The sequence below is a fragment of the Talpa europaea genome, assembly GCF_964194135.1.
Source record: "Talpa europaea genome assembly, chromosome: 9".
Taxonomy (NCBI): Eukaryota; Metazoa; Chordata; class Mammalia; order Eulipotyphla; family Talpidae; genus Talpa; species Talpa europaea.
In genome coordinates this window covers 64,780,897-64,804,096 of record NC_140076.1, presented here as the reverse complement: position 1 = coordinate 64,804,096, position 23,200 = coordinate 64,780,897, and the positions used below count along the sequence as shown (strand labels likewise).

General features: G+C 40.0%; 1 pseudogene across 1 annotated transcript in view; it reads right to left on the bottom strand.

Annotated features, from left to right (window-relative positions):
* Positions 1-4,790: 4,790 nt before the first annotated feature.
* LOC311176716 (farnesyl pyrophosphate synthase-like) overlaps positions 4,791-23,200 on the bottom strand; it is a 176,919-nt pseudogene continuing 158,509 nt past the window's right edge. The window contains exon 2 of the transcript in view: positions 4,791-5,793. The product of the transcript in view is annotated as a farnesyl pyrophosphate synthase-like (transcript). The remainder of the gene's footprint in view (positions 5,794-23,200) is intronic.

Below are 23,200 nucleotides of genomic sequence, written 5' to 3'. Positions count from 1 at the left end.
GTTAAAACAAACTAAAATTCTCCCCCTCTGTTTTTTTGCATCACATGATCTACTTTAATACTACCTCCTTACTGAATGCAAATATCAGCACGTAATAAGTAGTTCGATAAGAACAATATCAGCTATACTGAACTGACCCCTTCAAACTTCTCTTCCTGAGTTTAAAGGGTTTTATTGTCAAAATCACTTAGACAACCCTGAAGTTCACCTTCCCATTGCCAAAATGGAAAACGTAATGTGATGCGTAAAAGTCCCCCGTCTGACAAGTCTGTGGGAGAGTCTGGTTTCATGGTCAGAGACCTAGCAATCAATTAGAGAACGGGAAAGGTTGCCATTGGAAACCTTGAGGCCCTGTAGCTGTCAGAGGGAGTGAAAGGCTGGAAGCTAATCAGGCATAATGAGCTTACAGAACCATAGATCATGTCAGCTGGCATTCTTATTAATTTCCTGCCCAACAGCCATGCACAGAGGACTGATTCATCCATGGGACCTTCCCAGACTAGGACGCTAAATCACTTGTCAGATCATGAATGCAGTGATGAAAATGCAGGAGTGACAGAGTGGCAGGAATATCGTCCATCATCTTGCTACACTCCACCTTTGGAGAGCATCTTACCCACGGTACTTCTGCCTGAATTGGGAAGCCCTGGCTCTAAGAATGTGAAACTGTCAAGGTCTGTAAAGAATGGCTAACCCAAGGAGGCAATAAGATTCACAGGTAGTAGAAAGGGTTGGTCTAGATCAAAGATGACTCAAATGTGGCATATGTGATGTCATTTCTCATCATCTGTGACCTTATCAGACACTGCAAATCAATTACCCAATTCTATCCTGGCGACAATTAGAAAATCCTTTTCATTGCATTATACCATAAACCAACTACCAATTAATCTCCAAAGGCAGGCTATAGAAGGGCAAATATTTCCTTAATGGTGATGGACAACCAAGGGAAAATGTTATTATGACCCATTTGGCTCCTTTCTTAAACTAAAACAGTTTTTATTCTTTCAATTTAATACACATTTTCTGATCATCTACACACTTTTTTTTGTCCTAAATCTAGGGAAAATACATTGGGTTAGGGTTGCCAGGCATGAGTGTTTCACATAGGGGCTAAGTCAGTCCTAGTATGAGGAGTTAGGGTGCAGCTTATTCTGAGAAGGGGGACGTAAAGGAACCTAAGAGAACCAAAGGATACCTTCACAGTCAGAGGAATAAAATTTTAACTGGGGGATCATTATTATGCAAAGAAATGCCAGAACCATGCAGATAAAAAGGGTAGGTATGCACGTGCAGTTCAGGGGAACCATTCTGTGGGTAGCTTATGAAGGGGAAATTTATATCCCATTGCACTTTTCATGTCATATCCAGACAAAACTCAGATCTGGAGGACACAATATGTCACCCAAGGACACAATATGTCATCCAATATGCAAGAAGGTGAAACAAAACAGCTCTGAAAGATAAGGAAGGATTTGCCAATAAAGACACAGCAGAACCCAGGAATAGCATCATAGACAAACGGAATGTCAAGTGCAAAAGTTCAGAGGATCCAGACAATTTCATAGTGATTTCACGTAGGTTATCTCATTTGCAGTCCAATGCAATACATCCTTGCATTAGATTTCAGACTAAAGGAAAATGAAGGATGAGGAATTTGAAATAATTCACTCAAAAGCATACACCTAGCTACACAGATTAGAAATTAAACCTAGGTCCCTTAATCAAGAGCCATAAAAGAAAGATTGATAATACCACTTTATTCCATCATTGGGCAGAGAGGTTCTTATTGAATGAAGAACCAATAGAGAAAACAATATATTAAGCCAATCATTAAAAAACAGTAAGGAAATGAGATCAGAGTTGGCAGGCAGCCCCTGAAATAGGGGAAAATATTTATGTTAGGTTCAAGCATGTCAACAATTTAATCCATGTTGATTTGGACTTGCTATTGCAAGACCCACAGTAGTCTGCTGTGAAACTTAATAGATAAGTTCCTTTTTGCTAGTTGAAGTCAGTGCCCAAGAAAAGGGACCTAGGCAAGTCAGTAGAAATGTAACCACTGTTGTTTTTTGTTTTTTGTTTTTCTTGTCTTCTGTTCATTCATGCTTTTAATAAAGAAGAACTGAGTTTTCAACTTGCACTAGACACTGTGGTAAGCATTGAGAATACAGGATGAAATAGATAATTGCCTTACACTCCAGAGCTTACTATCAAATATGAAAATAGAAACAAACAACTACAACCTGACAAGAAACATGTGAAGATAGGAAAGCCCATCATTCACTGGGGCACAAAGGAATGAGTTAATAACTGCCTGAGTGGACTAGAACAGGATTGTATAAGAGGTGGTTTTTTAAATGGACTTAGAAAGTGACTAGAGGTGGCCAGTGGTACAATCTGAGCATATATATATATATATATATATATATATATATAATGAATATAATCAAATTAATCAGGATTATAGCTCATTAAATAAGAAAAAATATATTCATGAGTCCATATGGATTTAAGTACGCAAGTGGTGGAAAAGTTCTTCTTTATAATGGAAATCAACTAATGAAAGTAGAAATAAATATTGGATTCATAGAATCACCACTTAACACCCATAGCAATAATAATGGACTCAGGCAGGAATTATCAATGGATGTTAAAACTAGTGGCAGAAAGTTTGAAAAGTGATAGGGTATTTGCAGTTTCAAAGTATCTCCCCAAAAACCGCTTATTAATAATGAAGAGGAAAATAGGAACTTTACAATAGAGAAATTTTGCAGGCCCCAACAAACTTTAAAGATCAAAGTTAACATCGTACGTAATGGGACAATTTAACACCAATTGCCTTCTGACATGAAACATTGAGAACATACTATCAGTCTGTGATATTTTAGCCAAAATGTATAAACTCAGTGCAATCATGATTTAACATAGATGAAACAAAATTGAGGATCATTCTACAAAATAGCTGACTTGTACAGTTAAAAAATGTCAACATCATGAAAGATTTAGATAGTCTGAACTTAACTGCTGCAGATTAAACAGCACAGAAGAGACGTAAGATTTTCTTTTGTTATAAGGAAATTATTGGTGGCCTCCCTGGTTGTGTAAAGTCAGTGATATCAAGCTATTGGTAACTACTGCAGCATGAGTTGGATCCCCAGCCAGCTAGCTAATCCACATGGGGCAGCAGACCTCTCCTGCCTCACCCGCTGCTCCCCTCAGCAGTGTATTTCAGTAGATCTGCCTGTTCTGCTTCCCACTCTGTCTCTGGTGAATCCTTTCACATCTCCCTCCACCACCACCCCAGCCCCCCAAACTCTGACTACCACCCAGTTCTTGTATGCATAAATAAAAATCTTTATTATGTCTGCAATGTATTCTCAAATGATTCCGGAAACATTAGAGAGAGAAAGAGAAAGGAATAAAGTAAACGAAGTAAAATGTTAAAATTTGGGGAATCTGGGAAAAGGTTTTTTTTTTTTAAATAATAAATTTTATTTTTATATTCCCCATACAATTGCAGCCCCCCCATTCTGACCCCAATCCCTCCCCTCCCGCCCCCGCCCCTCTAAAAGTGTCTCTGGTTCATAGTTTTTTGTTGATTTTGATTTTCACTTTCTTATAGTTATTCATTTTCCTGGTCCCTTATTTAAGTTTTCTAGATTCCTGCTCTGAGTGAGACCATCCGGTATTTTTCTTTTTCTTTTTGGCTTATTTCGCTGAGCATGATCCCTTCCAGCGCCATCCATGCTGCTGCAAATTGCATGTGTTTATCTTTTTTGAATGCTGAGTAATATTCCATGGTATATATGTACCACATCTTCTTGATCCAGTCATCTATTTTTGGGCATTTGGGTTGTTTCCAAAGCTTAGCTATTGTAAACAGTGCTGCTATAAACATAGGGGTGCAGGTGTTCTTTGGAATTGATGTTTCTGTGTCCTTTGGGTAAATACCTAGGAGTGGAATTGCTGGATCATATGGAAGCTCTATGTTTAGTAGGTCCAGAAATCTCCACACAGCTCTCCACAGTGGTTGGACCAGTTTGCACTCCCACCAACAGTGCAGAAGAGTTCCTTTTTCTCCACACCCTCGCCAACATTTGTTGTTGCTAGTTTTTTTAATATGTGCCATTCTCACTGGTGTAAGATGGTATCTCATGGTAGTTTTGATTTGCATTTCCCTGATGACAAGTGATGTTGAACATTTTTTCATATGCCTGTTGGCCATTTGCATTTCCTCTTCAGAGAAGTTTCTTTTTAGCTCTTCTGCCCATTTTTTGGCTGGATTATTTTCTTTGTTGTTGTTGAGTCTCATCAGCTCTTTGAAGATTTTTGTGATCAGTCCTTTATCATTAGTGTTGGGTGCAAAAATGTTCTCCCAGTTGGTGGGGTTTCTCTTTGTTTTTGTTATTGTCTCTTTTGCTGTGCAGATGTAGTCCCAGCTGTTTATCTTTGCCTTCACTATCACTGCTTTGGGTGATGTGTCTGTAAAGATGTCTTTGATGTGCAAATCACGTAGTGTTTCACCTATATTTCCTTCTATATATTTTATGGTTTCAGGTCTTATGTCTAGTTCTTTAATACATTTTGAGTTGATTTTTGTGTATGGTGTGAGGTAGTGGTCAAGCTTCATTCTTTTGCATGTAGCGACCCAGTTTCTGGGAAAAGTTTTTAAAGGATGTGTGGACTAAATATTTGGTGGGGGTTGTTTTGTTTTTTTGAGGTTACACAAAAATTTATTGAGAGCCTCCCCTCTTAACCCTACATCTCTAGGTTACTGTTTTTGGCTTTTAGATCTTGTGTGTAAGTCTCAGGAAGATGGATATAGCATCCTGCTTGGTGAGACTCACAAGGTGGCTATAACTGTCTTCCTCATAATGTGCAAACAAAACTGGCAGACACAGTTCCTTGTATAGTGCCCTTACCAGGGCCACCTTCTTGGCATTCTTCTACCCATAATTCTCCTGTAAGATCTAGTGCTGTTTCCAGACCCAACAGCCAGCTGCATTTGTTGTCCTCAATGTCAGTATGAATCTTGCCAGACACACTGGGGTCCCAAAAAGGTCAAGGTAATCATCCTGCATCTGAAAGAACTTGCCCATCTCCAGCAGGACCTTCTTGGTGCTGGCATGCTCCTGCTCCCCATCAATCCCTGCCATATATTGATACATGGCAACAGCTGCAGGGAGGTGGAAGGAATAGAAAGCAATCTTACGGTTGACAATATATTTGTAACACTTTTCAGTGAATTTACAGAGATCCACATTGCCCTAGGAACTGTGATGAGGTCCAGGGTCTGTCTAATCTTAGTCTGAAGGGAACACTGCAGGAAGAGCTCCATCACATTCAGGTAATAGGGCTGCTCCTAGTGGTAGAGTTTCAGAAGGTAACAGATACTTGCCTCCAGAAGCACAGCATCACTGAAGGCATCCAAACCTATGCCTGGCTTTTGGTACCAGCAGAACCACCCCCATTGGACAAGCAATGAACCCATTATGTCATCTGGCACTAGGAGGAAAGTTAGGAGATGTTTTACACACCAGCCTACAGACAGGGCCTGTCAGAGACCCTCAGCATCCTGTTTCCAGGGCTCCATCAGCTCCCGGAATGTTATCAAACCTTCAAACCCCTCTGGCACTTGCCTCCAATAACATTGTATTCCAGGACCTCCTTGAATTGGGCAATAGCATCTCCTGTCTTAGGGGGACCTAGGTCATCCTTAGTCAGCACCCTGACAATCTGAGAGAAATGCTGGATAAAATCCTGCTTTTCTTGGGCATAACTGTCCAATGTCTTGTCTCAATTCAGTCTGAGGAATGAGTAAATTGCTCTTTTCCCTAGTTGTCGGTTCTCAGTCTATACTAAATATTTGCATCTCGCCCTCTTCCCTTGGGCCCTGCCTCCACCCCACTTCATACGTTGAAACACTATTTCCTGAGTATGATGGTTGTAGAAGGTGGGGACTTGGGGAAGCAATTACGATTAGATGAATTTAGGAGGGTGGAATCCTCATGGATGGAATTAGTGCCCTTATAATAATCATGAGAGAGCTTGCTTACTCTCTTTCTCTTTCAGTCATATGAGGACACAGAAGAGTCAGTGATCTGTCAAAGGGCCCTCAGGAGAATCCAGTCCCACTGGTATTATGATCTCGAATTTCCTGGTCAGCAAAAATGTGAGAAATAAATTGTTACTATTTATAAGTCAACTAAATAGTCAAACTTTGGGCCTCCCCGGTGGCGCAGCTGTTGAGCGCTGGGCTGAGAAGCTGCCTGCAGCTTCTGCAGCACCGGTTCGATCCCTGGCCACCGGGCGAGGGTCCCACATGGCGCACAAACCTCTCCTGCCGCCAGCTGCTCCCCTCAGCAGTGTGTTTCGTCAGTCTGTCTGTTCTGCTCCCTGCTCTGGCTCTGGTGAATTCTCTCTCACCCTCCCATGCTTCTGACTGTACCCAGTGCTTGTGTAAATAAATGAATGAATCTTAAAAATAAATAAATAAATAAATAGTGGTACTTTGTTACTAAAACTCAGACTGATCAATATATAGGCATTCTTTGCACTATTCCTGAAACTTTTCAAGATGATGTAAATCCAAAATTAAGTTAAAATATATTTGTCATTTAATGCTGTTGATTATAGCCAGATAAAGATAAAGCTCATTGGTACAAACAGTTATAGACTGAAGAGAACTTGGAGAAAAGAGAGCAGACAACCTGATGGGGCAGTAGGATTGTCAATTTGCCTTCATACATGTCTTATGTATTATATTTACATATTATATATTTATTCTATTATAGAATTTACTTATATATTTTTACGTTTATTATATATTATATTTATTTAATGTAAACATGGTCCATGGCTGATGAACTAATATGATTAAAGAACTTAGAATAGTAGCTATAAATGATGTGTCATGCTAGATTTTTAAAAAATTATTTTTACATGTGCTCTTTGTTTTTCTCTAGTATCTTTACCTAATGAAACACTGGTCATTATTTCACTCTATGATGATATCTTTTTGCTTATTACACAAGCAGAATTATAAAATAATTATAAATATTATAAGTTCATCTAATACAGACAAACTATATGGGAGCATAATGATGCGTCACACCTGCTACTTGCCAAGTAGTAGCTTTAGTATTTCATGAGCACAAAAGGAATGCTATTCAATAGTTTTACTTACCCCTCATGTTGGTAGCTCCACTGAACTAGTGATCACATTTTTCTGGTCAAAATGAATCAATTTCTTAATTGCCCAATATTATATTAGTCTCAGCTGTGCTAACAAATAGGCAAAATTTCAGTGGCTTAACAAAATCTAATTATATTTTTTGCTTACCTAACAGTCCTAGGTGGGTGTTGTCAGAGCCATTTTCCATCCTACCATGGAGGTTTGAAATGTTTACTCTGTGATTATCAACATTTCTGTAGACATTGACATCTCAGTGGGCTACAACAGAAAAGGTGCCTAGAGAAGCAAATGTGGGAGGCTGATGTGGGCGAGTACTGGAGTGGGGCCATCACTCACTGTCACACTGCCTTGGAGAAAACTCAGTTACATGGGCACACTGAATACAAGGGATACTGGAATAATAGCTCAGGTTGCAAAGAGAACAGATTTTCATGGACAGTTAACAGTTTAGATTATTAATCAAGAGCAAACTGGGCTCCCCTTACAGTGTTTATGCCCATTTAGTCACTACAGAGAAGTGAAGGGAAGTTGCCCTGGGAGTGTAGGAAAGCATTTAGTAATGCAAAGGTAGATGTGATACAGGCCTCAAATTTGAAAATCCTGAACAATGATTCTAATTATCCCTTTAACCAACATTTATTTTATTTTTATTAGGTATCACATGCTGGGGATACAAATATGGAAAAAGAAATAAGCAACGTAGCTGGAAGAATCTGAAAATAACCATAGTTTAGCTAAAAGAACACGATGAAATACAATTATCTTATTAAATCTCAGTAACAACAAAACCAGACATGTCTGACAAATTTTCCGTCAACAAAAACTGTCACGTGCAAAAGTATTGCCTAATTGTTTTACATACCTCTGCATTTACTGCTGAAAGGTCTGTATATGTGACAGTAAGTCTAAGTCAATTCTTTCTCTCGAAAGAAGCGTGCTTAGTGAAAGCAATTCTTAGAGCGTTGCTTTCAGCCTGCCAAAAACATTTTATGTTTTACTCTAACATGTTGATCTCCACATTCTGTTGTCCTAATTGTACTGTTTTCTGGTTTCTATTTATGTCTTGAGACAATGACTTTTTGAGGAAAAAAAAAACAAAGAAGAGAAGAAGAAAGAAGAATCTGTGCTAGACTGACAACATGGATAGAGAATAGTAACTAGTTTACCTTAAAACAACTTTATGAAGTTGGGTTATCTTCACTCATTTACAGGTAAAGGATTTAATGTTGATGATTTAATTCTTACCATGAACTATGCATTTAGCATTATTTTAAGTGATGTAGACACATGACAGATACAAATAGACAGAGAGCCAACTAGATAGACAGACATACTATTGACCTCATTCTGTCTCAGTTTCATCGTATTTAGGATGGAGATAATAATTACACTTCTCTCATTATTTGTTATAAGGATTAAATAAATGATATATATGAAAATATACATTAAAGTGATAACTATATAACTTTAAATATGTACTAATATAAGTACATATGTATATTTAACAAGTGATATTAGTGTACATGTGCATATATAGTACACATACACATATTATATATTTAATTATATAATACATGCATATATTTTTGTATATTTGCCATTTATTTTATCTAAATATAGATACATATCACTTACTTATTCCTTATAACAGTAATGGGGGGAGATGCTATTATTCCTGCCCTAAGTATGAGGAAACTGAGCCACAGCAAGATCAGTAATATATTCAAGGTCATGGAGTTAATAAGTAGTGAAGCTGGGATTTTAAGTGGAAATTGGGGTACTGGAGTTCCATTGTCCCTATTGTATTCATCTTCTAACCATCATGCGTACTGCCTCAAAGAACTTCAAAATATTTCAATTTGTACCCAAGGTCACACCGAAGCTGTCGCAGGAACAGGATTGAATCTGGGTGTTTCTGAGTATGAAACACTGCTTTCTCTTCTGCTCTAGAGGACCTCTCAGCACGTCTGATTTATAGAGTGAAGAGGGGAGAGGACATTTTTGGTGAAGGGTCAGCAAGAGGCCACATGAGGAGAAGACAGAAAAGCCCTCCAAAATATACATATTTGCAATTTCCAACCTCTAAATGACAGTGGCTCATTTTGTGACTCACCGGAAATGTTTCCTTGGTTACAAAAGACATAACCCACATATATACCATAAACATGCTTATTAATATGGAGAAAGGATTCCTCTATTCACGCCTGAGTTGTCACAGCAACAAGAAAAGACAAGAAAAGTCTTGAGAAATATCAAGAGGCCAAGAAAAGGGTAGTTGACTGTGGACTCTGAGAGCAGGTGACCCAAAGCAACCCTGGTACTACCGTGGACCCTAATAACATACAAGTCACAGTTGGCCCTATAGCTCACCTGTAGACAAAGGAACTGAGCTTTAGGAAAGACCCAGGCTCTAAGATAACAGTTTAAGTAGGTTAAATCAGTAATTTCCAGCAAGAATACAATAAGATAATCCCATTTATAAATGAGGAAACTACAGTGCATAGATAAGATACAACTTACCCGAAGTGGAACTATGACTCAAGGGCAGAATGAATTCCAGGGCCTATGTTCTTAGCAATTAAGCCATATTTCCTAAGAGCTGTGACTTGTGCAAAAACCACAGAGATATCCAAGTGACAGAATCAGGGTCATGGGTGTGTCCTCCAAGGATCTCAGTTTTCCCTGGTTATCAAATAGTGAGAACATCATCCACATAGAGATCAGCCATGCATTTCACCAGTACCTCTTAACATTTTGACCTTCATTGCTCTGGAAAAGGTCTTGTTCAAACTTCCCTTCCACAGCTCAACAAATAAGCAAACAAAAATAAAAAGTTTAGCTTTCCACAAAAAGGCAGTGTAAACATCTGGCAGACTTCCTGGGTCTCAGCCTTCTCTGGAGGGATCTAAGTGTACAACGTGAGCATATTTGGGTTTCAACAGAGGAGGCCTTGCTAGACATTACTCAGCCCCCTGCAAAAGCAAACCAGCCCAAGAACTTAGTGATGAAAACACAAGTACTCTTGTATGTTGACCAAAAACTAAACAAATCATTTGAGGTTTTGGTTCAAAAATCTTTCAGAAATGCAGTTCCCACATATTCAGTTGGGATATGTGTGAATATATGTGTATGTTTGCTTAAATCTTATGTTGAATAAGATGGAGTATAAATATCAATGTGGGCAAATAATTTAAATAAATTCAAGAAAAAACTTTTTTTTAGCTTTATGAAATGAAATGCGTCAAACTGTGTCTCAAATATGGATGATCCTTTGACAAAACTCAGTGTCAAGTTTTCCAAAGCATCTAAATAACTTTGGGAATCACTCAAGCTCTCTGGACTCTTACTCCTCATCTGTAAAATGGGGATAGCACTCAGATCATGTAAGATTGTCTGTAATGAGAACAGATTTTTAAATGACATGCAAGCTTTATAAAACTATGGAGCCCTACACACAGTGAGAGCGGTTGTGTTCCTCTGACAGGCCCAGACCCCACTGTGGCACCTTCTCACCATACCCCACACCCCAGCTGGTCTCATACTGATCCTTGGCAGACCAAAGACCCAGGAAGACGGTTTTTCCATGGACTTCCACTCCCCCACAAACACCAGAGACATCAGGCACTGGATGAATTTGGTTACAGATGGGAGGGGAAAGAAAACTGAGCCAGAGTCAAGAAAATATAAATAGTCACTCACAGTACTCACTGTGCTAATTCCTCCCTCCCCACCCCAAGAGAGGCGGCAAGAGAGCAAGTTCTTTCTAAGTAGCACACAGAATAGTCATTTTTCTGTACAACGTGACATGAGGAGATCTGGAGGCAGGTATCTAACAGGTAACCCAAGTAGCAGCAGCAAGAGGAAGGAGTGGTATGAGCAAGATGGACAGACTTTAATCGGTGCTAGATTTCTAATACCAGTCAACTGAACTGGTGCCTCAAGGCGGAATACCTAACAAATAAATAATACATGAATGAATTATTTCTTTTTTTAATTTTTTTTAAGATTTATTTATTTATTTATACAAGCACTGGGTACAGTCAAAAGCGCAGGAGGGTGAGAGAATTCACCAGAGCCAGAGCGGGGAGCAGAGCAGGCAGAAGGACCGAAGTACACTGCTGAGGGGAGCAGCGGGTGTGGCAGGAGAGGCCTGTCGCACCATGTGGGACCCTCACTGACAGCCGGGGATCGAACTGGTGCTGCAGGGGCTGCAGGCAGCTTCGCAGCCCAGTGCGCAACCACTGCGCCACCAGGGGAGGCCCAGAATGAATGATTTCAAATGAAACAATGTAAAAAGTGGGTTTTCCTGGTGGAGCAAGGGGTTAAGCACCCACTATGATGCAATTCGCAGCCTCTGCAGCATATGAGTTCAATCCCGGCTGGCCAGAGAGAAACCCCCATGGCAAAGCAGACCTCTTCTGTGAAGCCAGTGGGTCCCCTCAGCAGTGTATTTCAGTCTGCCTGTTCGCTTCCCGCTCAGTCTCTGGTGATTTGGTGAATCCTCTCATCTCTGGCCTGTACCCCAGCTCTTGTATGCATGAATAAATAAATCTTTAAAATAATGTAAAAAGTAGTTCAGTTCTTATAAATTTATCCAGAATTTTCTTATCCAAACATGAAGAAGGAAACTGATTTTTAGATTTAACTCTTCAGCTAGCTTATGAATTTTATGTTTTATAGCTTCATTTGATTTTATTTTGAATTACATATGAGAGAGGGATATCATCCTCCTTTCATTTTTTAAAAAGATTTATTTATTTATGCATACAAGAACTGGAGTGTAAACCAGAGATGCAGGGGTTGAGAGGATTCATCAGAGACAGAGTGGGCAACAGAACTGGCAGATCTGCTGAAATACACTGTTGAGGGGAGCAGCAGGCAAGACAGAAGAGGTCTGCATCCTGTGGGTCAGCTCCCTGGCCGGCCAGGGATCAGAACTTGTGCTGCAGTGGCTGGTGATAGCTTGATAACACTGTCTTTAACTCCTGAGCCACCAGGGAGGCCCCCATCATCCTTTTAGAACGCTGTACATCTAATAATCCTGACCCCAATGCAAGAGGTGCTGGGTACTAAGTGTCAACAAGTGCTCCTAAGAGATGAGCAGGTCACACCCCTACAGTCCTATACCTCATATGGCATCAGCAGAAAGACACTGAGTGTAAGAATCACATGCTTCAGCAGAATCATGAGGTAAAGAAGAGTGGCAACTCTGTAGAGGGACCAAGATTCAAATCACAAAGTCAGGCATGTCAAGCAAATAAAACACAGCCTGGGGAATACAAGACAAGAGAGGTAAGACAGAGGTTACTCATAGGAGTCCAGGTGTGAGAAGCTGGCAGCTCCAGAAAGAACAGACTCAGCCAGAAAAGTAGGTTAAAACATGAAAGGGGAGATAAGGAAGCTACTCTGGATGCAGTACTGGCAAGAACCAAGAACAGCAGTGTCAAGTTTGACTGATTAAGGATGGCATTTCCCCCATCCCTCCATTAGGCCTGAGGGGATGGAAAAATCTTGCTTATTCACATCTCAGAGCTCTCTGATGCTGCTCTAGTGCATGGGGGTCTGTTTTGTCATTGAAGTTGAGGAAACAAGGAAGGGAGCTGGAATGAAAAAGATCAGGTGAACACATACCAGGTTCAAATCTGGTGTCAGAGTAGGAGACAAGGCCAAATGATCTGGAATATGATGGAATGGGCAGGAGAATCAGGCTAAAGATCAAGGCAAAAGTAAGAAGCTTTACAATTCTCTTTTACGGAATGTGCTATTTAGTGTAGCTCAGGCTAGTTTAAATACTCAGGTCAGTATAAATACCCAGTCAAAATGTGGCCTAAGCAAGCCCAGACCACCTGAGGTTCGCTTGCCACCTGACATCATTGCTGAAACTCTCCAAAGAGCAGCCAAGTATGGGTGTGAGAGCTGAGATGGAGAATGGAGGTGGGAGCAGATGAAAGATGTGGAAAAAAACATAGTTTTAACAGGTAGAACAAGAATCCCTCCTGTAGAGAATCTCTCTTGGTTTATTAAAATTCTTCATGGCAGCTTAAAATGAAAGTATCATTCTAAGAGATGTGTGGGTAGGGAAGGAAGGAAGGAAGAGGAAAGAGGGAGGGAGAGAAGGAGGGAGGGCAGACCCAAAATCAGTAAGAGTTTGGAGGTATAGGAAAGAGACCATATTAGGGTCAAGGAGGGGAATTGCAAACCGGTTAGTATAATGACAGTATAATAAACCTAGTCACTGAACAGAATGAAGAGAACAGTGGAAACTCCCCAGTGCCAAAGTTACCAACAGACATTTAAGAAAAATGAAGATCAGGGCCTCCCCGGTGGCGCAGCGGTTGAGCGCTGGGTTGCGAAGCTGCCCGCAGCCTCTGCAGCGCCGGTTCGATCCCCGGCTGCTCCCCAGACACTGGAGGAGGGTCCCACATGGTACACAGACCTCTCCTGCTAACCACTGCTCCCCTCAGCAGTGTGTTTCGTCAGTCTGCCTGTTCTGCTCCCCACTCTGGCTCTGGTGAATTCTCTCACCCTCCTGCGCTTCTGACTGTACCCAGTGCTTGTATAAATAAATAAAAATAAATCTTAAAAAAAAAAAAAGTCTAAAAAAAAGAAAAGAAAAATGAACATCATACATTGCTTCAAAACAAATTATTACAAAACTCAAAATAATAAAAACCAGTTATCGCTTGCTTACACAACTGTGTAGCTGAAAGCCCAGACTGGGTGTGGATCATGTTTGTTCCAGGTCTATGGGACACAGCTTGTGTTCCTTTGGGATCAGTGCAATACCTGGTACACATTTTTCTCTTGGCAATAGCAGACTCAGAAGCACCAGATCCCTCTTCACAAGCACATTTCAAGTCTCTGCTTGTGTTTCCTCTGATAACATTTCCTTGGCTGAAGCAAATCACATGACCTAGTTTACTGTCAATAGGGTACGAAAGTCGACTCCTCTGCTGGAGGAGGTGGCAGGAGGGAGTAGATACTTGCTTAGCAAGGTATAGCCCACGGAAAGTCTCATGCTAAGTTTGAAAATACAATGTTGCTACAATGTAAATTTCTTCTTGCATCTCTCTGTCAATCTTCAATTCATGTGAAATTCATGTGGATTTCTTCAATCCACAAATACTAATTGAACAGACTTTGCACAGAATTCAAGGCAGAGGAGCAACATGATGCAAAACAGATAAAGTAAATGGAAATAATGATTGATCCACTAAAGAGAAAACAGAGTCAAATGTGGCCACGAGCTCCTGAAAATCATAGTCAGTTGAGGAAAGGAAGGGAAGTGGGGCTTGGAACCAGTCTTCTTTAGAGCTCAAGGAATGCTCACTTGTCAAATGTGTTACCAAAGGCTCCTACTGACAGCCATTGGTGAACGAGGCCAAACTACCATTTCATTGGCTTGGCTATGGCTGGACAGGGCAACTTACAACAGCCGTGGGGCTCATGCTGAATAAGTGGGAGGAAGACACCAACTAGATCAAGGCAGGAAAAAGACAGGGACCCAAAGTTTCTTAGTTAAAGAATAAAATTACATCTTCAGAAAGTTAAAGAATAAAATTAAATCTACATATATATCCATTGTCAAATCAGGCTAACTTGATATAAGCTTAGTCACCATACAGACTTAACTAGGGTATTTCAAATCACTCCTGAAGTGGACACCATATTGAAAATTTGCTCAATATCAGAAACTACATATACTACTTTGTTAGGATTTAGTCCTTATAAGACCTGTTCTCCACAAAGGTAAGAGTTATTATTTCCACTGTGCAGACAGAGTGACTGGCCTTTTTTCAACGTAAAAGGCAAGGAGCTACAAGGTGGTAGTGAAGCTTCTCGACTGCAGCAGAGACAGGACATGGAGGCCAAGGGGTCGGTAGATCACTGCATACAATCCTTTTGGGTGAATTTACGAGGACTTTTGTCACAGCATTAGGACTTCAAAGGAAAGGAAACATCTTAGATGAGCACTTACGATTATGAGTCATGAGACATTCTATAACCTCCAAGAGTTTATAGTTGCAAAGCAGATAAATTCTGATCCCTTTGGCCTGAATGAAGAAAACATACCTAAAGTCATACATTAATCTCACCCATTACATATCTTTGCAGATTATTCTCCTACTCCATCTCCATGGCCAGGAAAGGAAAAAAAAAGCTGAGGTTGGGGAAAAACTAACTCTTAATTAAGTGCTGTTGTGGGCCACCGATGTGTAAGTCAATAGATGAACAACTGCCTAGTGATAAGATTATATAAGCACATCTACAGCATGACACTACTGTGGACTGGTACATTTAGGGAGAAAGTTCAAGTCACAAAAATTATGTTGTTGGCTTTAGCATAGTTATCTGTGCTTAGGATCCCTCAATAACCACCTCCCATAAGTTAAATGAACAGTTGCTAACATCAAAAAACAAACAAAAAACTGAAATTACCCTGATGTTGATGGCTTGATAATTTTTGTTTGCCTTCATTATGGCCTGTAATTAATGCATTCAGTGACAGCACATTTAAATATCAACTAACCGAATTTGCAATGTCATAAAGTGAACCTTTCTGTGCATAAACCTGGATCTCAAGCTTCATAGCTTTTCTCGTAAATTTATTTCAAAATTGCCTGGAGAAAGTTAGTGAACATTTTTAGAGGGGAGGAGGGGTGTGAAATTTGTTTTATGTTCATTACCCAAAACCATTTGTTTTTTGGAAGACTTCAAGTTTGTATCCAAATTTCTGTTGTAAATCTTTTCTGGTCTCAGTTGTTAGAGTCGCTTGAAATAAATTCAGTACTCAGTAACACTGAGATTCCCTAGATGTCAAAACTTGGTTCAGTTAAAACAAACAAACAAGAACAACCAATAGAGTTGTGGAGAGAAGTATGAATCTCTCCCAAAAAGAATGATTTTCCTTCACTATGCTTTCCTTTGACTTGCTCTCTCCCTATTCTCCTTATTTCTTAGAGAGTCTGTTTGATGTTGTTTAGGAAGATAGCACGGAGACCTCAGAAGGCATATTCAGCTGTGTTGGAGATGAAGTCCATTTATTTCTACAAGCCTTCCAAAAAAAATTTTTTTTTTCCTGGATTTACTCTGATTGCTCAAGTGCCAAGAGAACTGGTATCTAGATATGTGTGTGTGTATCAGGGTCTAACCCACACTGTTTTTATGATGGTATTTTGGCCTTATCCTGATCTGTTCTGACCAAGACATATTCATCCAGACTTACAAGGCTTAACTTCAAGAAAAATTCCTGCCTACTAAAATAATATTATTGGAAATTTTAAGAAGGCAAAGCTCTGAAAATTCCTGATTCCACTTTATCATGCACTCATTAATGCTTGTTAGAGAGGAAAAAGGAAAAAAAAAATATATATAGACATTCATGTTTTCCTCCCTTGGAAAAATACTTTGACACTTTATAAATCTTAAATATCTCAATGAATAATTACTGTGTCACCATTTTTAAATGTCCATTTTAGCCCCTCTTTTCAAGGTTCCTTGGAGTACACAAACTCAGGAATATAAGGTATACCTTCCTCTTTAATATGTATCTGGGTTTTCCTGAATTCGCCTCAGCTTCTTGTAGCTACCAGACACCCTATGCCCAGACAGCACAAAGGAAGAGATCCTGATTATACTTGTATTAGCCAAAAATCTGTGATTTTAATACATTAAGTGATGAGGCTACTGATTGGTGAATAGCCCCTTCTTCCCCTATGCATTGTGGTTTTTGAAATACCAATGTTGTGTTAATCACAAATTAGTTACCAGAACTTTTGCTACACCAACCCCTTTCTTCTTTTACCCCACCACCAATTTGTTCATTCATTCTTTATTGTCTGACAAACCTACCACTGAATCACCAAATGTGATAAAGTATAGGAAAGCAAAAAGCACATAGGAGAGTCTCAACCAAACCAAGTTCAATTGAATCATCCCAAATCACATTCACAGCAGATGACTCTGATGCTGTCATTTATTATAAGAAATATATAAGTTTAGTATCCATTCTCAGTCCTGACACACAGCTCCTAAAACCCTTGGAATTTCCTGTAAGAGAAGACTTAAGGTGTATTCTGTTATGTTAGTGAAAGGACCAGAAAGCACTAAAAAATGGGGACTGATTGTCTGTGTAGGCAACCATGTGATTGCTGGCCTGGAACTTTCAGTAATTATCTCTATACCCCTTTCCTCCCAACACTCACACACACAGGAACTGTGGGGGTGGGACGAAAAGCTGAAGATGAAACTGAATCACCAATATTCAATTACATCTATGTAATGAACTTCCATAAAAACCCTAAAAGATGAGGTTTGGAGAGCTTCTGGTTGGTGAACATGTGGAGATTTGGGGAGAGTGATGCAAGATGGAATGGAAGTTCTGTTCCTCTTCCTGCATACCTTGTCTTGTGTAACTCTTCCTTCTGATTGTTCCTGGGTTATATACTTTTATAATAAACTGCTAATCTAGTAAGTAAACTGTTTGAGTTCTGTGAGCCATTCTCTGAGTTCTGTGAGCAAATTAATAGAACCTAAGAAAGGGAGAGACCCAAAATATAACTGTTTGGTCAGAAGCACAGGTTAACAACCTGGACTTGCAATTGGCATCTGAAGTAGGACAGTTGTACGTCTGAATCCTTACTCTATGGGATCTGATGCTATCTCAGAGTAGATAGTGTCAAAATAGAGTTGAACTGTAGGACACCTTGTTGGTTCCCAAGCAGAATTAGAACCACAATATGAGAAGTTAAGTACTTTTGTCTTTTTTTTTTTTTTTTTTGCTATCAAGAAGTCTATGTCTAATCTTGCTAGAGTCTGAATTCCTAATGATCTAACTTGTCCTTTGCTTTATCTCTCAATTTCATTTTTAAAAGAATCATTCCTGCAATGTCACAGGATTTTAACACTTTGCAATGGATTTGAGGGTGGAGGAATCCATGGTCTGAGACCATGTTTTTTGAAGCAGGGTGGAGGTTGATGATGGGATTGGGTAATGGAAGCTATTTATTTACCACCAGCTGCCTCCAGCTGTGACACCCTGCTAGGTTATGGAATAAAGTACAGTAAATAAACACACTGAGGAGACATGCTAAAGCACAGCATACATGGAAATCCATCTCCTCACAAATCCTGGAAAAATATGTACTCAGTGATGAGCACATCCAAAATAAACCGTCCCAAGTCAACGATTTGGCATTATTTCCATGTTGCTGCCTCAGGAGTTAAAGCAGGATCTCTAGGGTCACTCTCTGAGCTGGCACACTGTCCTTTATATCTCTCCTTACAGGGTTGACTTCTATCCATCATTCAAGACTCAGAAGAGACATCTCCTCCTCAGAATCATCTTCCTTGATATCTGCCACCGATTGCTACCATAGAGATGCCATAGTTGCTGGGTTCCCTCATCACAGTGTCAGAAGAACACTGAGAGGCAAACTCCAACCAGTGAATGGTGGTCTGAACAAACTCCACCCCCATATCCACACTGACAAGATCTCAGGGGCTGAGGATTACAACTTTCAGCATACCATGAACCTGACTTTCCAAGCAGAAAACAACTGGGAGCTATGGGTAGACCTAAGTGGCCATGCTGACTTAAAAGTGAACACTGGTGGGGACTCCCTTGGTGGTGCAGCGGTTGAGCGCTGGGCCCTGGAGCTGCCCACAGCCTCTGCAGTGCTGGTTCAATTCCCGGCCACCGGCGAGGGTCCCACATGGCGTAACAGACCTCTCCTGCCACCTGCTATTCCCTTCAGCAGTGTATTCTTCAGTCTTCCTGTTCTGTTCCCCACTCTGGCTCTGATGAATTCTCTCACCCTCCTGTGCTTCTGACTATACCCAGTGCTTGTATAAATAAATAAATCTTTCAAAAAAAAATTGAACACTGGTGGCTATCCTGCTCTTTTAGCTCTGGCTTGCACACTGGTACTGGAAATAGGATAGATGGCATCTGGCCATGTGCTGGCCAACTAATCTCTCTCTCTCTTTCACCCCTTCCCCGCTTCTAACTCTCCTTAAAAATAAACCATTTTAAATTTCTTTCTTTATGTCTGCTTTTAGGTCTTATCTTGAATCCGTAAGCACATGGATGAGCAATCACAAAGTGGGGCACTTTTATTTCCAGAGTTGCCTGCTAAAGACAGCATTCATCACATTATGCCAGTCTCTCCCTCTAGTTACTGGAGTCATCAGCCACGTACTAGTCATCTTCATTATCCCCAACAATAACTGTTATTGCTACTCAGTAAATGTTAGTCCATTCTCTTTGACATCATCATTTTTTGTTGCTCAGTAATGATTTTTAAAAAAAAAGGAAAGAAAAAGAAAAGGAAGCAAGAGAAATGGAAAGACCTTAACCATTAGCCGGAGTCTAGTTTATTTATAAACAAACAAACAAAAAAAACAAAAAATAAAAGAACAAATAAATAAATAAATAAATAAATAAAAAACATGCCTCTATTTAAAAAAAATATATATATATAACCACCTTTATCCCACCCACTCCTGTACCTTAGCACAGGCAATGTATCCAATCTCTCCCTTCTCTATCCTTTTTTTTTTTTTTTTTTACCTCCCCTTCCCTTAGGTCCAGTGAAGAAAATATAAACAATTTGTCAGTCCACCATTAGGAAACACATTAGGAAACACTAACCTTATCCCACCTCTTTATTCTACAAGTGAGTAAACTGAGGCTTCAGACATCCTTAATCTCATTTCCACCTTTATGTCTCATCCTCCAGGGACTGGTAGGTGTTTGCATCCACTATCTCATCACCACAAAAGTTCTGAAAGGCAGATTTTATTCCTATTTTATAGGTGGGAAGGCTGAGACTCAAAAAGTCTAAATACTATGCCCAAAATCATAGAGACTATGAATGGTGAATGAGACAAGATTCGAGCCCAGCACTCTGATCCCAAAGCACACAATTCCCCTGCCATGCAGCACTGAAGATACTTAAGTGAAGGAAAAGTCTTCCTTAGATGCAGCCTCTGTCCTGCATGCTCCTCCCCTCCTCTAACCATCAAAGATGACTCTAGGAAAAGCTGGTTGTTCAAAAGGTAAGGTGCCCCAAATCACAGGGGTCACAAATCCCAATCCAAGAGCTTGGTGAAGTAACAGCACCCAGTGCTATGGGTCAGTCATTCCAGCCCATTCTATGAATACAGAAAGCATGGTTCTCTCCAAATCGGAAAAACATTTAATGGGCTTCCACCCAGCACTTCACCTCTTGCCCAGCAGCATGTTAAAAGCACCACTAAACACCTGCCACAGTGCTCTCATCTGGTCATGAAGGATTGCCCTGCGGGCTCCGCAATTATAATTGAAACTGTGGGAACTCAGTAACTTCCTGGAAATTGTAGGTTCAGTCATACTAAAGTGACCATTTTAGCCAAACCAAATAACTTCCCAAACAGAATTCCCACTAACCCCAAACAGTACTCCTGCTAATCTGAAACGCTCCAGATTTCAAAGCAGAGAATAAAGACCCTGCAGGGCCACTTTAATCCTTCTAAAACACGTTTTCCTGAAGTTCAGGCTCATGATCAATTTTTGTTCTCTGATATTACTTTTTTCAAACCAATAACTTCGAATCAAACTGATTCTGAGACTAGAAGTCAGAATTCAATGCTGATTCAGCAAACAGGGTTATTCCAAGTACATGGTGCAAGAAGTATTGTGCCAGGTGACTTCTCATCCATTCCCTCATTTGTCATCAAGGCAGCCCTGTTGGGTACATCCACAATGTAAACAAGAGTTTGTGTGCACTGTCCAGCATCACACAACTGAGAAGATGCTGAGCAAAATTTGATCTCAGGCTTTTTCTTTTCATCTTTTTTCTCCTTTATTTTACTGTTTTAGAGCAACCTCCTAACCTAAAGAAGCAAAGTTAGTTGCACAACAACAAGCAGTTTCGGGAAGTAGCAAGATGCCCATCATGGGCATTGACACACAAAACAGCAAAGGGTGTGTGATTTAGTGCACTTTAAATAAGAAGTTCGTGGTGAGTAACAGGAGCGTGGTCTGGACAGGAAGTCAGGGCTAGATCACTGAAAGTAACATTAAGGCACTTGGGCACCAGGCAATGAGGAATGTCTGCATAGTTTTAAGTAATTAATTCATCATTCTTTCAACAAATATGTTATGCTATACCAACTATGTATTAGGCCCCAGGGACAAAACTGTAAACAGAACAGATGTTTCCTGTCCTCATTGGAAAGACAGTCCAACAGATGATGGGTCATTTCCATATAGAGTAGAAAGCGGTCTGATAGGGGATGGATAAGGTGCTAGAGAAGTATTAAGACGACCTATGAGAGAAGACCTCCCAGGGGAAATAATATCTAAGTCACGACTTAATGGAGAGAGCGTGTAGGGAAAGAGGTATCAAGGAGATTGTTAAGAGTCAGTAGAAAGAACATGCACAGAGTTAGAGCTGAAAGAAAGGATGGCATGTTGGAACAATTGAAGTATAGTAGAGTGGCTGATGAACATGGCTAGACATGAAGCTGAAAGGGTTGTAAAGTAAAGACCGAGAGCCAGGGAGTGCTATGAGTCATTCGTGTTTTAGAAAACCACTCCGAGTAAGGTTTATGTGGCAGGTGGACACATAAAGCCATTCAAAGTAGATTCTGTATTTAAAAACACCATGAGGATGTGGTTCAAGAAACTGAAAGGATCTCAAGAGGCAAGTTTTGCCAGCTCTCCCAATCAGGATGCTTTCAGCGATAAGCAACAAAAAGTCCAAATGCCTTAAATAATAAGCAAATGCAATATTTACTACATAAAAAGGAAGTACAAGGATAGAGAAAGCACAGCACAATCATAGACTCAATGTAGTTTTTTTTTTTTTTAATATACTTCTATTCATTCATCCTCAACATTGGCCATATTCTAAACTTGGTCTGCCTTGAGATAGTACAATAGATGCCTATAGAAATGGGGCCTATAACCCTCTTTAAGATCATCCATCAGGAGAGAGAGGGAAAACCCTCTCCCCAAGCATCAAACCCAAGTCCTTTTCTCTGTCAGATTATATTCACAAGTCATTTATACTCACAAGTCATTCTTGGATCACTGGTCATTCGGGTTGGGCTGGGGAAGGACAGTGCCATGTGTTTATTGACTTATATTAATCAAGACCCAACTGTAAAACTGGGAATGGGGTCAATTTTCCTTTTGTCTCATGGTTGTGAGGCCATGAATACTTCAAAGAAATCATTGTCGGGTGAGAAGGCAAGATGCTGAGAAATGGGTGCAGAGTTATTGACATTCTACCACTGCAAACTGGACATCTTAGTTCTTGAGCAAGAAATCACATTCCTGATACTTTGTATGCTCTGCTGGAGCATACAAATCTCAGCATACAAATTTGTATGCTGGAGCATACAAATCTCAGTTCAAACCCCCACCAATTATTCACTCAACAACAACAAAATGGAAACTCTTATTTCCTAACGTGGTAGGTTTAATTAAATGAAAGAAATAGTGTACCTAATCAACCCACACATTAGACATAACCCATTCTGGTTAGAAGTTTATTAAACTAGTCTTCATGTTCACATAAATTTTAAAATGATACTATCTAGGCCAAGATTTTTTCTCTTTTTCCCTTCACTGAATATTGTTGAGGATCAATTTCTCTAGTTTAACATCACCAGGCTTGGCAGCAGCTCATATTTGGAATATAAATGATGTCATCTGGTTGGCCTTTTCCCATCACAAACAGTAAATCTCTGAATCTGGAGAGATCTTTTATTTGGTTACACATATTGTACAGCATCAAGGGGTTAGAACACATGTGCTGGAGATTATTAAAATCATCTGGAGGAGAATGGCTTATTATTGGAAAGCCCAGAACTTACGACCCTTTCATGCCTGGTATCTCCATCAACTCTTCTTTTGCTTGTGCGTTTCAAAGCAAAAGTGGCTCCTGATCCTTTGCAGACTAAAGTTTTTCTGGTGTACCACGTTTCTTCTCCAGAAAAAGATATCCCTAACAT